Raw genomic sequence first — 15643 nt, 5'->3', positions numbered from 1 at the left:
ATTCTTTCTAATGGCCAGCAGGGGAAAGAAAAAAAGAAGACAGACTGTGTAGAAGTCTATGAGAAAATGACCCTACTTCTTTCTTGATTTATTACCTAGCACTTTCCTAAAATGGTCTCAATCACTAGTTTCAAGTCTTCTCCAATACAACACAATGTCCTTGTGATTGACAAGTCACTACCACAGTGACAATGTTGATTACGTAACGTAACCATGGCATAATCCCAGATTCACAGAGTATATGTGTAGCTGCCGATATTTCAGTGTGTCAGTTTATGAAAGTTAATTGTAGCATTTTGGTTGTCTGTTTTTCAGGGAAGCACGTCTTAATGTTTTAATGGTTTTAGGCCTGTTTTTTGCTAGTGAAAATTAGCATCAGCATTAGCATTATCACAGTTAACTATTGACTGTTAATGCACAGTGCTAACCAAGCTAGCAACTAGCGCTAAAGTCATCTCCACCCTGTCGTCCAAATATGTTCACTTCTGGCTCCAAAAATCAAAGATGTCAATGGTCAAATCGCTAAACGCAAGGCTTCAAACCAGTCCACAAACCAGTGGGTGACATCACGGTGACTCCACGGCACCCACTGTATTTTTTTTACAGTCTATGAGTCCCACATATGATTTTTAAATATGATTTAGATTTTTTTAAATACTCAAACATGTCTGAGATCATTTGTCTAGGAAAAATATTTATTTTTACCATAAAAGTGAAACATGATGAACAGCTATTCTTTTATGACATAAAAGCTGTCTATTTCATTGATTTCTGTGTAAAACTGGTAACATGGGGTAACATGTTGGTAATGCAGGACATGACATTGATGGGGATCACAATGAATTCCCATGGGGTGCTTCAGATAAGCGCCTCCAGTTGGGGAAAGGCTAGTCTGTGTCTAACATGCTGCACTAAGCTCTCTCCTGTGCTGGGTCAAAAAATTAGCACAGAGGCTGTTGCTTCTCAGAATTACAGACATGCTGTTTAGGTAGACTGGCTGGTCTATGGTCTAATTTTTGCTACATAGTCTTGAAGTAAAAGTAATTACTAAGATTTTCTAAGTATTGAATTATTTCAGTTTGATCATATCAGGGAAGAATTTTTGTACAACAATCTGCCATCAAAGAGATCAACATTTGTGATTTAAAGGCAAACCATTCTGAAAATCAGCAACAAAACAGTGTAACTGAGCCTCACCCCCTGGTGAGACCCAGCAATACTTGCTCCAGGATACTAGTATGGTACTTGTATTTTTCTCCCCCTTTTGTTTGATCAACCAGTCAGACTGCTTTCTTTGATCTAGTGACCCCATGTGGTGGCTAACCAGCCAGCCAAAACACCTGAGCTCTTCCCCCCTGCTGGCTGACCAGCTGAAGCTGGTTCACACCATATTTTGTTCTGGTTACGCCCCACAGGCATGGAAGCCTCTGCACACCAAATGTTATAACAACCAGCTTTCCTCTGAGCTAACCAGGCATCCCAGTTTGTTGGTGCCAGATCTCAAAACTCTATAAATAGTTATGGATGTTTTCTTGGCATGCTGAAAACAGCAGGGACAAAGCAGGTGGTCAGAAGGCCTGTAATGCACTATTTCACCATGAGTGAGAAACTGAGAAACTCAGGCTTCCCTTTCAATTAATATGAAGTTAATATCCAAGTGACACAAAAGTTCTTTTCAGACATGGAATACACAACATCCCTGGCTTCATCTATCTGTTAAAGTGACATTTTTTGTCATTCAGACAGAGGTGTCTTTTACATTTATGTTCCTAACAGCTTTATTCAGATATTTTGGGAAGAGCTGCATGCTTGTGTGATATCTGGCACCTGATGAGAGAGCAGCGGTGAGTTAAAAATATTATGATAGCCAGGATGAAGGCTGTTCTCTTTTCTCTCTCACTCTCTCTATCAGTGATGCACCGATGGATATTAAAACGTATTTTGCGGTCGATGTCTTTATTAATGACCACTGCCAGGGTTGCTTACCATCGTTCCTCCTAGTGAATCTACTAATCAGTGTTGGGCAGTAACACATTACTTTGTAAAGCGTTACAGTAATATTATTACTTTTCAGTAATGAGTAGTGTTAAGGATTACAGTTTGAAATTCAGAACATTAATTTACATTCACATAACACTTACTAATCCCAGTAACGCTCCATTACTTTTACACTTGGGGGTCGGCGTTCTCGCTGTCTTACTGGGATTAATGGAGGGTTGATATAAATGTGGTCTCTGCAATCAGTTGACAGAAGCTCCGGAGGAGAAGAAATGTTGTCTTATTCACATGTTGTGTGTTCTTAACTGGCATGCTAACTTTAGCCACGGGTTCACCTACATTCAGGAGTCAGCTGACACTGGTTTAGTTCAGAGTTGGAGGGTGTGTGAATCGTGTAGTGAATTCGGCTGGCTCTTTTATAATGTCTCACATGTTATATGTAAAGCTGAATATATATAATATGCATTTATCAATCAGTTGGGATGAATGAAAATTGAAAATACAGAGAAATATCGCTTTGCTTAGACACTACTACTTCAGGCACTCATTCTTTATGACTGGGAGACTGGGTTCCTTGCTGGAATCTTATAACTAAAATGAGAGAGGAGCCATACTGTTTTATCAACTGGTCAAAGTTTTCGTCTGTTTCCATTCCTATATCATATGCTCTTATAGCTCTCTGCTGTATGTTCTCATTGCATTAAAGATGATTTAATAGTCCTCTCTTCTCTGCAGTGTTATGACCCTGTCCATAGTGCTGACAGATGCTAATTGTAACAATTGAGTCACCCGAATGGACACTAAAATACTGAAGAACTATAGCTTTAGATCTGATTCACCTGCAACAAATATACAATATGAAATTTCATTCATTTATTCTTCTTCTTTTGTTGCAAATTGCTATGTGAGAAAATTATGTTGTAGCCTTGTTCCAATGGAGCTACAGTATCTGCCTGTTAGTTCAGTGCTTGTTGGCATGTACTTACATTGCTTTATTTGGCTGAATTCATAAAAGTAGGCTAATAGACTCCTTGCTCACATATGTCCATCCCCATACTATGTTAATGCTGTGCCAGAACAGAAGTAAAATCTGTAATTTTGAAATGTATGTATGTTTACTGGACCAAACTCAATGGTGCTGGTATTAGATTTAGTTCTGGGTGGAACATTTTTTGGGTTAAACTTTTGTTTAAAAAAAAAAAATTATCATTGGCATGAAGCTTGTTAGCTTACTCAACTGCTTATCTTTAATGTTTCTCATTGACATCATCTCTTGAGTCAAACTCTTGAAAAGCTAGCTTAAACACTGACTTTAACTGATACTTATGATAACTTTGTTGGCATTGAATTGTCATATTTTGTTTTTTTCTGCACAACACACAACCTATTGAACTCTAGACCACCAGCTTGTTGATGGGTTTTTTTATGTAATATATTAGACAGGTATAGTTCTCAAGGTTCAGAGTAGGTTAAGAGATAAAAACACCTCATTCAGAGTGGGTTAAAAGATAAAGATGCTTGATTTATAATAGGTTAAAAGATAAAATCAGCTGATTGAGAAAAAGTTAGAACAGTGCTGCAGTGTAGGTTTAATAAAACAGAATGACAGTTACTGTGCAGAGCCAAGTCTCCTCTTTTAAATCAAAGCTGTTCTGTCTATAAAACTTAGCTAATAGCAGCATTTCACATCTGGACACTTTTGTCCTTCTGCCAGAAAAGTTCCATGCCGTGCCAAGATGTATGTCATTAAAGCATCAGTACTGGGACAGCTTCATATTCCCATCCTAAAACAAGTACTTAGGAGTTGGATCTGCACCCATCCATATTCTACAGATACTATTGGTGCACGTCTCAGTGGCCTCACAGTCAGTCAAAATGTTGGGTACTCTATGGGGCAAATAATTTGTCTCTCCAACTGAAATGTTAAACCAGTGTTCCTTCTGAGTTTCTGTATGGAGTCAATTTATCTTCCCCTTTGGGCTTTCACAGTACATGAGGCTTTTGGGGGCTTCTTTGCCACTATGGAGATGTCCTAATCTGGTGCTAAGAGTTCAAGCAGTCTTAATCATGCTCATGAAATTACATAACCATTTCATTTGAGGCATGAAATCACCCACGTGCCTCCCTAGAGGCTCTGGGCCCCAGATACACACCAGTTGATTATTTAGATAATGAACAGCCTTGCACATGTCTCAGTGGAAGAAAGATCTTTGAAGAGGTAATAGAATATGGAGTGAATGGCCAAGCAATACCACTGAGATATGGAACAATGAACAAGGAAAGATAAAGGGCTTTATATATAAGATTGTCTGAGTTGAATTCCCAGAAGAATATATAAAATTAGTGTAATTCATAAAGAAAAAATATTAAAAAAACCAAATAGCAATGTCTTGTTTTGTTATTTAATAATTCCATTTATGTTTTGTTTGTTTGCATGAAGCAATCCTACTGAGACTTAGTTCCAAACCTGATCATCACATACAGTATGTGTAAGCCAAAAGTTATACAAACATGAGTACATGAGAGGAAAAAATCTATTAAAAAAATCCACACAGGTTTGCTTAAGTCACTTTTGGGGTATTTACATAGACTTACATTCATTTCCTGGAGACTTAACCACTACTTGCCTAACACTAACCCTTACCCTAACCTTAAAGGGGACCTATTAGGCTCATTTCTAGCTCCTTGTTTTTCTTCTGGGACTCCACAAGAGCACCTTTGCATGATTCACAGTTCGAAGAACTCCTTATTTATCTTATTCTGGCCCTTTATGCAGCTCAGTTCAACCTCTGCCTCTAACAGGCAGTCTTAGCTCCTGTCTTTTTAAGCCCCCCCTCCTGATGAGCCCACTTTGTTCTGATCAGACTTGTACTTATTTATACACCCATAACACAGAGACAGCACAGTGTGTAACGTATAGGGAAGAACTTCACTGGCAATTGTTGCTTTGCACTTTTCATTTACTGCCTATTTTTTTTACAACCTAACTTTGTGGAAAGGAGAAGGGGAACAACAGGTTATAGAGAGTCCCTTGGGAGCACTTTGCACGTGTCAGTATCTCAGCTTTATCTCTGAGGAACACCCCCAACTCCGGGAGTGATGTCCAAATTAAGAAATGTGCATCATGTAGCAGGGGGATGTGACTCCCCTCATTGAGACCTACTGATAGACGACCTGCACGCTGGTATTTCACAGGTTTCTCTTTATCTTCCCAAAAACACGTAATTTTTCAAATATTTGCACGAAGTAAATGTTTGTAAAAAAAAACACTATTTGTGCTTTGCCGAATATCGTCTTTGTATTCGGGCACACCCCTAACACACACACACACACACACACACACACACACACACACACACACACACACACACACACACACACGACTGCAAGCACCATCTCCTGTGGTTATGTTGGCTTAAAACCCTTTCATTTTTTATTTATTATTTGTATCTCAGTCAAAGTCCTGTCACTTCACACTAGGATGTTTGTTTTTAACTGTTTCATTAATTGAAACATTCAAAAAGATTCACTGAATTTAGACTCTTGTGGAATAAAAAAAAAAAAAAGCATGAAAAAAAAAATCATATATACATCGCACCTTGTAATTGCAGCTTTATTAGTTTGCTGACTATCAAACCAGTGCTCCTTTTAGGGTGTTTAACAGTATATATGTGTATTTACAGATGTTTTTTTTAACCATGTTTTTTGTGTTTACTGTCTAAGTGTGTGTTGACAGCCCTACAAGCATGAAATGTGCAAGAATTAATTCTTGATGATGAAAGGTCTCCTACCACAGACTCAATTTCATCCAAAACAAACAAAAAAAAAGTGAAGAGTATTTATTCAAGGAAAACAACACTCTTCTTTAAACAACTGCTCTCTGAATGCAGGACAAAGGCCCATTTGGTAAATCTGGCAAATGTGTTTCCAGCTAAATGTGTTACATTAAACTGGAAAAAACAAAACATTGTGAGGGTCATGCTTTTATAGAAGAAACCTGGGGTGAAATGTTCCAGCAGGGACACAGTAAATGGCATACACCAAACAAATACACACTTATGCACAGGTGAAATGCTGAGAGGTGTGCGGAATTAGAAGAATGGTTTGTTAGAGGAAAGGGTACACATTATCATTGAGGCAGATGCATCAGAGATTTAAAGGTTGATTTACAGAGTAGATTTCCAGTCAGGTTAGTTGAATTGTGAGGCCACAACCCTGACAGGTGAGTGGGTTTTTCAGCCTCCACAAACACAGTGCAGGAAGACTGATGAAACATGCAGAACCAAGGCAGAATGTGCTTGTTGAAAGTGTAAGAAAACAACACAAAAAAGAGAGAAAATATGCAGAGAGAGTAAAGAAGGCAGGTCTTACTGTAGATTACCTGAGGTTGCCTTAGATTACCTCTTACTCTCTGCCCACACACAAACAAATACACTCCCTCCATTTTTCAGTGAAGGGCACAGATGCAGGTAATATTGAACACACATTTTGATAGAACAGAATCAGTATTTGAACTGTCTGCCAGAAATCACAACACAGACATACAGTTAGATGCAGTGAATGGCCTCCATAATAAGTGGATGGTCATTTGAGGACGAAGGATGAAAAACAAAGTAATCAAAGCTTATTTCCATTAGGCAATTCAAGCCTTTGCTGTACATGTTCAAGTGTGTACCCAACTATGAGCCACTAATGGTAGCTGTTAAAGGCTCAGGGACCACTATGAAGCAGGATTAGTAGTAGTAGGTTTTCCGGTATCATAAAGCTAACTCACTTTTACCTGGGATAAACCACCATGGCAACTTATGCTGGACAGCTAACCTGCTCCAGAGCAGGTTAACTTCCCAGGATCAGCTCACAGCCTTTCAACACCTCGACCACAGACCAATCAGATCACTGGAAAAAAGGAGTCCTCATTCCTACAGGATCCCGACATAGACAAAAGTCCTGAGTTTGGAATAAAGTGAATAAAAGAGCAATATATATTTTTATAGTTCATTAGAAACATTTTATTGTTCCATACTTTCTATTTCCACTCTGGTTTGAAAACAGAGCTTCTAACGAACAGAGAGATCGTTTATGACAATAAACACATAATGATGATTTTAGCTGCATTTTAATTGTTTAAGTTGATTTTCTCTCTGGAGTGACAGCTGACAGTGTGGATGATTTTACACTCTGATTCCATCACTGCAGCTCACAATAACATGAGACAACTGTGTGATGATAACTGGAAATAAAAATGAAAGATTGTCTTTTTTAGAAAAATAATCCATTCACTGTTAATTGGTTCGCATGATTATAAATGCAACATTTGGGTCAGACAGACCTCATCAGTCATTAACTACTTTTCCACTCTTTGCTTCGGTAGCAGAAACAGTCTGACATTACTTTTACGTTTTTTATGTGACATATTCAGATGGTTTCTTTATAATCCAACTAAATAGAGAAAAATATTCACTCTATACTTTAGTCATGAATAATAATACCTACATATAATTTAAGCCATAGCCTGCTTTTATTATTTGGAAATGATTTCTAGTGTTTCTACATCTTCTTATTCTGTTGTATGATTACAGGCTCATTTCATTCCACTTGCAGAAAACTTCTGTTTTCTGCAAGTGGAATGAAAGGTACTTGGTATCGTCTTATCATCTCATATCATATGAAGTACTTCATTCATGGTCCTGATGATGTTGCTCATAATTAACAACCCCACCTCTTTCACATGAACGTGCTCGTAGCTGGAAAACCCAGAGTTGACTGAGCTGATTGATAACCAGCTTCATCGTAACAGTTATCCAGGACAGCCAATGTTAGTGAAGCCAGCTCACCCAAAGAGAGGCAGATTAAGTTGAACTAGTAGTACAGGCCCAAATTCAACCAAATTACAAAACAAAACACACAACCAACTAAACTCTAAGCATTCCTTAAGGACATAAAGATCTGGATGACCTGCAATTTTCTGCTACTAAACTCAGACAAAACTAAAGTTATTGTGCTTGGCCCTAAACTCCTTAGAAACACATCATCTAATGACATAGCTACTCTAGATGGCATTATCCTGGCCTCCAGCACCACTGTAAGGAATCTTGGAGTTACCTTTGATCAGGATATGTCCTTCAACTCCCACATAAAACATATTTCAAGGACTGCCTTTTGTCACTTACGTAATATTGCAAAAATCAGGCTCATCCTGTCTCAAAAAGATGCAGAAAAACTAGTCCACGCATTTGTTACTTCTAGGCTGGATTATTGCAATTCCTTATTATCAGGCTGCTCTAACAAGTCTCTAAAGACTCTTCAGCTGGTCCAGAATGCAGCTGCATGTGTACTGACTAAAACTAGGAAAAGAGATCATATAAAATCCCTGTAAAATCCAGAATAGAATTTAAAATCCTTCTCCTCACCTACAAAGCCCTTAATGGTCAGGCACCATCATATCTTATAGAGCTCATAGTACCCTATTATCCCACTAGAACACTGTGCTCCCAGAATGCAGGCTTACTGGTGGTTCCTACAGTCTTTAAAAGTAGAATGGGAGGCAGAGCCTTCAGCTATCAGGCTCCTCTCCTGTGGATCCATCTTCCAGATTCAGTCCGGGGTGCAGACACCCTCTCGATATTCAAGAGTAGGCTTAAAACTTTCCTTTTTGATAAATCTTATAGGTAGGGCCGACCAGGCTCGCCTTGGATGCTGCTACAGGTCTAGACTGTCGAGGTACTTCCCATGATGCACTGAGTTCCTCTCTTCTCCTCCTCCTCTCCATCTGTATGCATTCATGTACCATTAATATATGTTACTAACTTGGCTTCTTCCCTGGAGTTTTTGTGCTCTCTCATCTTGCAGGTTTCTATGGATCATGGTCATTATGGATTGCAGGCATCCATGAACCATGGTAAGTAGTGTAGTATCCAGTCATACAGATTGTTTGGTTTTATTTGCAGATTTTGATATCTGTCTAGGAGATTTCTGTCTCTGCCTCAGTACACTGGAGGTGAATGGAATTTTCATGAGACTTAACATAGTTCATATGAAGACTGCCCACAGTGAGGTCTGTGGATTATTCTGAGTAACTAGGACATTGTTTCTGGAAAGAAATTTTCCTGTTGAATTTTTAAACCTGAGCAAAGACAACCAAACCTACTGGCATGGGTAGATAGAAGTAAGAAAATGTGTTTTTTGTTTGTTTTTGTTTAGTTTCTCTGTAAACCAATCATTTCATATGAAGTCTTGTACAACCACAAAATTACCAAATACAGTCCAGGATTTGGAGCTAGTTTGCTCTGTACTTCCGTTGAAAAAGGCACAACACTGCACATACACATCTGTTGTCGATCTTCAACATCAAATGACAAAATACATCATTCATCACTGTCATTTAGAACAAGACATAACATAATTTGCCTGTGCCTTGCAAAATTGTTACAAATCACTGTTGAAAAATGAATCAGTTTTATGATGTGACAACGCTGTGGTTAAAGTCCCCCTCCACTCAAAATGTGTTTTACTTATTGTTACTTCACTTGGATGTTGGTCTCTTCAATGCGCAGAATGGACTTTACAGTGAAGTAGGAGACATGTTGTGTCTAGCAGTTCAACTTTTGAAATAAAACATTTTTTGCATTTTCATAGATTCTGGATTTTTCAATGATTTTTTAATTTAAAAAAAGATGAGATCTTCAAAGATGACTGGAGGGGATCTTTAAGGTTTTGTCAAAATTAGATTATTTATTTATTTATTCATTCGTATGAAGCACAGAATGGTGGTTCTCCACTAGCAACTGTCCTGACATTATTGCCCAGTTGTCACTGAATGAATTACACAAAATGTCGAACTGCCTCCAACAACAAGACACATCATTTATCCAGGTATTGTCTCAGCTGGATCAATACTTTCAGAAACACCCTGTGTGACTGTGTAACTAGCCCACAGACAAACACCAATCCATTTTTCCCGCCTTATCACACCCATCTAAACAACAGAAAATAGCTGCATAATGTATAATGACAGATACAACACCATACATGAGTAAAACCAACAAGAACAGCACCAGAAAACATGGTCAAAGACACTCACCTTTAGAATGAGGAAAGGCACTTATTCATTTACTTTATGAGAATAGAGTAAAGATGTGATGATGGATTGTTCAATCTGTGTAATATACTATGTTAAGGAAGACTGATGGTATTGGTTGGAGAAGGTAAGTGTTTTCCCTTCCCACTTCCCCTACTCCAATAAATGTTGTGAATACCTGGAGGGCCGTCTCTCATAATGACACATTACCTGGTCCAATATTGGCACCACATGGATGCCATTTCAATTTCTCCATGTGATCACATGACAAAGTGTTTTGAGGGTAATTGTGAGTTTCTCATTCTCCCTTTGGTCAGATGTTGTCTGTTTCGATTGTGATATGAGTGGACTTTCAAAGGTGAATGTATCCATTGCTGGCTGCAAGGTGATGGAGGTGTCAAGCTGGGAGAGACACACAGTGTCAGTGGTGCTACCTACATATTTTACCAGCATTTAAACTTCAGGAAATAATGTCCATATTCATTCTGAGAGTGCATTATTCTGTTAAAATTGCTGAGAAGATTTGCAGCTTTGCACAGCTTCGAAGATGACGCACCATGGGGTCTGAATTGGTGGGAAATCAGATGGATAACTTTAGTTTCAGCATAATTTCTAAGGGTAAATGGTGGAGCAAGTGAAAGAGCGATGTTAAAATCATTTCCAGCATGTTTATCTTCATTGCGAAGTGGTGGGATATAGTGCAGACAGGGTGTGACCAAACCAGGGAAGTGTGAATGGTGAGAGAAACTTTTGAGAACTGAAATGTTTTGGGGCCTGACAACAGAAAGCTATATGGGCACTGACTCAGTAGTTAGAATTAACTTGCATGATTTGTTAACAAGCAAGGCCTTCATTTTAAACAAATGGCTGTGGTGCTCTCCCATCACCCTACTCCATTTCATTATTTTTTTTAAATTAATTATGTCGACATATCACAAGTACTTTGACAATGATACACATAGGTCAGTTGATAATCAAGGTAACTCAAGTTCCTGTTCATTTAACACTAGTGTCAGACCATGGGTAAGACAAACTGGACATGTAGAATATAAACCTATTGTTGAAATCAGACCATTCTGCAAAACTCAAAACAAAAACAGATTATGTCCAATGGCATAGTTATTATTATTTTTTTATGTCTAATGGCAACATTTTAAAAATCCTCTCCTTCTTATTTTCTGTGCATAATCCTATGGTTAAGGTCAGGGAAAGATTTGCTTACAATTAATAATTATAAAGGTGAAACAACATTTATAAGATGAAAGCCAGTTTGAGAGAGAGGGAGGGATTTACCTATTATTCAGGAAATATTGTTTGTTTATATTCCTATTGTATAACTGCAGGCCGAAATAATACAGTTAGAGAAGGAGGGATGTAGTAGTGCAAGGAGAGTGACAGAGGATAATGAGTAAAATGTTTGATAAAATTATATGTTGTATTTTACAACTTTGTGGACAGCTATTGTTAGCTCATATTTAATGTTTACAATCCTACCTATACCATTTCCTGTCCACCTAGCTCTTAACCACACTACACATAAATTTCACCAGGTGGATTTTGGTCTGACTGCAGCTTCACTCTCCTCTTCTCTACATAAAGGGTACATTGTTTCCTGTAGTGCCACTGAACGTAAATTCTAAGGTAAAGAATCATCCATTATGGATGTTATTCCTAGGGGCCCTGAGCTGTGTGAAACCAAAAAAGGAGCAGTAATGTCATTTGTCAAACTAACAATAAAAAAAGAAAAAAAAAAAACCCAACTAGCTACATATTGACCATGCCTCCAAGAATTCTGACAAGTCAACCTGATTTTTGGGAGAACATTGTCATGCTGGTGTACAGGCAAGGTTCCAGAACAAAATGACTTAGGATGCATATGAAATTAACAGAGGTGTACTTGCAGCTACAGTGCACGCTGGAAACAGCAATGAAAAATCGTGGTGTTACGTGTACCGAGCGTCGTCCCCAATGAACAGATGGACAAAGATGTAAACAATAGTAAGTGAATACAGCACGTCATTCCTTTTCAGCAACAGTTTGCTTTATGAGTGAGAACTACACCCGTACCCTCAAACGCCACTCCCCAGAGGAATCGTGGCTAAATACTACCACCTACTGACATAAAAGAGCATAACAGGACATAAAATGGACAACCTGAGCAATACTACTGTGGTGGTCCCAAATTTGTTTTTGTTCTCCTTTTAAGACAAACAGAAAATAAATTATTTGTTTATGAATTATTTAACTCATAAAATCCCTTTGGTTTTGTGAGTGTCACATAGGCTATGATAGTATATAAGGCCCAAAGCATGTTACTAAATGACTGCTGATGCATGAACCTTTCAGCAAGCGGCATTAGAATTGAAAGTATATCAGTAGATTATTCAGTGGCCCAAAATTATTTAACCCATAGTTGTTCTGAATTCACTTGCTCTCTTCATTAACTGTGTATCAAATATTATTTGGGCCATACTAAAATTACATTAAAGGTAATAGAACATATGTTAAACTACATTACTGAAGTGACCAACTATGCAAGAACACAAACAAACACAAACAAACGCCTTACCCCACTGTACAGACGAGTTGGGTATTTATTTAGACACACCTGCACAGGCTCTCCTTTATCGAGGTGATCTAGTTGCAGACCAAGGGCTTGGGGTGAGTCAGGAAGTGGAAGTGAGCTGGTGGTAAGTGCTAGATTTGAGACAGCTAGGCTTAACTTAGGCTGGAGTCTTTTGAATGACTTTGCTGCTGGTAACATCACTCTTGTCTCCATGATCTGCTTCGGTGTCTGCAGCTGTGGAAGCAGGGTTGTTGGTGTTGGTAATAATGATTCAACTTAAATGTGATTTTTTATTTTGCTGTAGAGGACCAGGTTTGGGGTTCAGGACCTCTGCAGAGGTGGAAATGACTGCTGATGATTTTGCTTTATGTGAGAGTGAACAAGAGCAAAAAAAAAGGGGAAGTTGAGAGAGAAAAGTTGGGATGGATGATGTACAGCAGGGCAGATAGGGATCCACTCATGGCACAGCAGACATCGTGGAATTGCTTTCTGATTTGCCATGACACCCCTTTGATAATGAGAAGCCAGTACAGCGACAAAGTAGGAGTGATGGAAATTCTACAAATCTACTAAATATACTAAATAATATATACTAATAATATATACTATATACTAAATATATACTAAATCTAATCTAATCTAATCTAAACTAAACTATACAGTGTCACATTTTAAACTAGAGTATTGTAAATGTGTTTAAGATTACTAGGCTTCCTAAAATTCCTGATTCGTGAGGTTTGGTAATTTTATCCTTAAGTATGAAGCCATATGCTGTAATAATAGCACAAGTACATGCAAAAATACCTCAAAACTAATACAGAAGCAGATATTAATCACGATTAAGGCAGCTTTGACTGATTTGAAACAGCCTTGATATGCATGCTTTGGTCTGATGTTAACAGGTATGAAAGACCTCTTCATTCTTGTCAATCTGCATGAATTGCCACCATTATTAGTGCTATGAATGTCATTGTCAAGGACATACTGCAGGCTAGATCAAGCCTGCTTGGCACATGAAAAGCATGTGGGTGGAGTGTACTCCTGGGACAGTCTCCTGCAGAGGATAAAGAATTGCTTTAATACTTTATTACAGACTGTATTTTCAGAAGGGAGCTGACCAAGTTACAAGGTTAGAGGGACATCTGCAAACTATGTCGCGCAGATCATCTGATGTATTATAAGGTTGCTGTTGTATTTTAATTCACATGTACCGATGGAATTGAATTGAGGAGTGCAGTGTTTAGTGGAGAGGAGATGGTCAGGGTGATGGTGCACCGACACAGGCAGCACTTTGAAATCCACTTTTGTTGTACTGTCTATGCACTATCAGTGGTGTCAGATGAAAAGCTGATATTTCTAATCTTTTCATGTACTAGAAACAGCCTTGCATTTAATGTTTTTCATTTACTCTTTTTTTTCCTAATACCTTTTGAACAATAATGAAATTGAAAAGATAATGAAACTGAAAAGATGATCTGCGTGTGAATCTTTTGGCATTTTGCGCACAGGACTAAGGTTTAGCACTGGCAAAGGCACTAGGAAGGCACATCCTTTTTCACTATAACGTCATTGTGAGGCTAAGCAGCATAGTCATTCTTATCATGTCAAGATCTGACTCCAAAACCTGATGGAGAGCTGGCAATTAAACCACAAAAGGAATATGCAAATTTCCTCTTGAATCTCAACTCCTGCCTACTTTGTTCTTTCATCTAGTTTTCTGAAGTAGTACTGAAGTAGTGAAGTAGACAAAGGTCTGGTATTGTAAGATAATTTACTGTTTTCACTTCTTAAAAAGTTGGAGCATCATCCTTTCTTTGAAATGCAGAACTCATCCCACCTATACTAACAGAAATCTTTGGTTGTGCATTGATTTGATAGTGAAATGTAACACTGGCATCAGTAATTAGATTCATATCAGGCATAAATATACAGTGCACTGTATTCTATATACTGTATCTAAATCTAAGTGTGATACATCATCCAATTTATTTGAAATATTGTAATACTGTCCTTTTTTTTTCTTTCTTTTTTTCTTATGCATAATTCAATATCTGAGTCAGCGAAGAGAAAATTTCTCAAACTACTATTAGAAGAAATACAAATTGTAAAGGCTTGAGCAGGCCATATTGGACACCACTCTGAAACACTTCCCCATACTGTACATAAATTATTGCTTACTTCTGAACCCATTCAAACTGTGTTTTTGAAGGGTTTCTGTACAGTGCCAGTGTTTTCTCGTAAGAAGATAATGGGTGTTTTGACACACCTCTTCCTCTGGCGGAGCTGGAGTTGGTCTCCATTAGCAGAGGAGCAGAGCCCCTGGGAGAGCTGACAGTTGGGGGTGCTGGGTTGTTTGACAGGGTTATCAGTAGGCGGCCTGCAGCAGTTCCCACACACTCACACAGATACAGCGGGTTATTACAAATGAAAAGCAGCAGAAGGCAAGAATGAGAGAAACGTTCAAGAAGGTTGAAAACGAGGCATGGGAATTGAAATGGAAAAAAAAGAATTGTAAGATTGTTAGTATGTCAAGGATTATGAGAAGAACTGAACAAAGGGCTACATTGTGTGTATAAATATATGTATGTGTGTGTGTGTGTGTGTGTGTATGTGTGTGTGTGTGTGTGTGTGTGTGTGTGTGTGTGTGTGTGTGGGAGGACCTATGGTAATGTGCATGAGGAAAATAGCAATCAATTTGCATAGCTACACTTGTACAGCACCTCTTGTGCATGATTGCAATACAGATTGCCCTGTGTCATGGTCGCAAATACCCTTTATGAACAACACATCCTCATAATTAAACAACCAAATAGGTTGTACCATGCACTCCAGAATGATCCATAGGAGCATTTTATAATATGCAGCCTCTATTGGCAGCAAATCCGTTACGAATCACTGTTAAGAAATGATGATATTTTATGCTGTGACAACACAGTGCTTAAGGTCTGGTTAGGTTTAGGCACAAAAACCACTTGGTTAGGTTTAGGGAAAGATCATGGTTT

The 15643-nt window shown here is 38.3% G+C and overlaps 2 protein-coding genes across 2 annotated transcripts in view; both read right to left on the bottom strand.

Annotated features, from left to right (window-relative positions):
* Positions 1-15643, bottom strand: part of ntm (neurotrimin) — a 447933-nt gene that overhangs the window by 325949 nt on the left and 106341 nt on the right. The gene's annotated exons all lie outside the window — the stretch shown is intronic.
* The window catches only part of hyou1 (hypoxia up-regulated 1), a 298959-nt gene continuing 288915 nt past the window's right edge, over positions 5600-15643 (bottom strand). Inside the window, exon 25 of the transcript XR_010931076.1 lies at positions 5600-5609. The gene's annotated coding sequence lies outside the window, so the exon portion shown is untranslated. The remainder of the gene's footprint in view (positions 5610-15643) is intronic.

This window comes from Thunnus thynnus, chromosome 13, assembly GCF_963924715.1.
Source record: "Thunnus thynnus chromosome 13, fThuThy2.1, whole genome shotgun sequence".
Classification (NCBI taxonomy): domain Eukaryota; kingdom Metazoa; phylum Chordata; class Actinopteri; order Scombriformes; family Scombridae; genus Thunnus; species Thunnus thynnus.
This window is presented reverse-complemented; position numbering and strand designations above follow the sequence as displayed.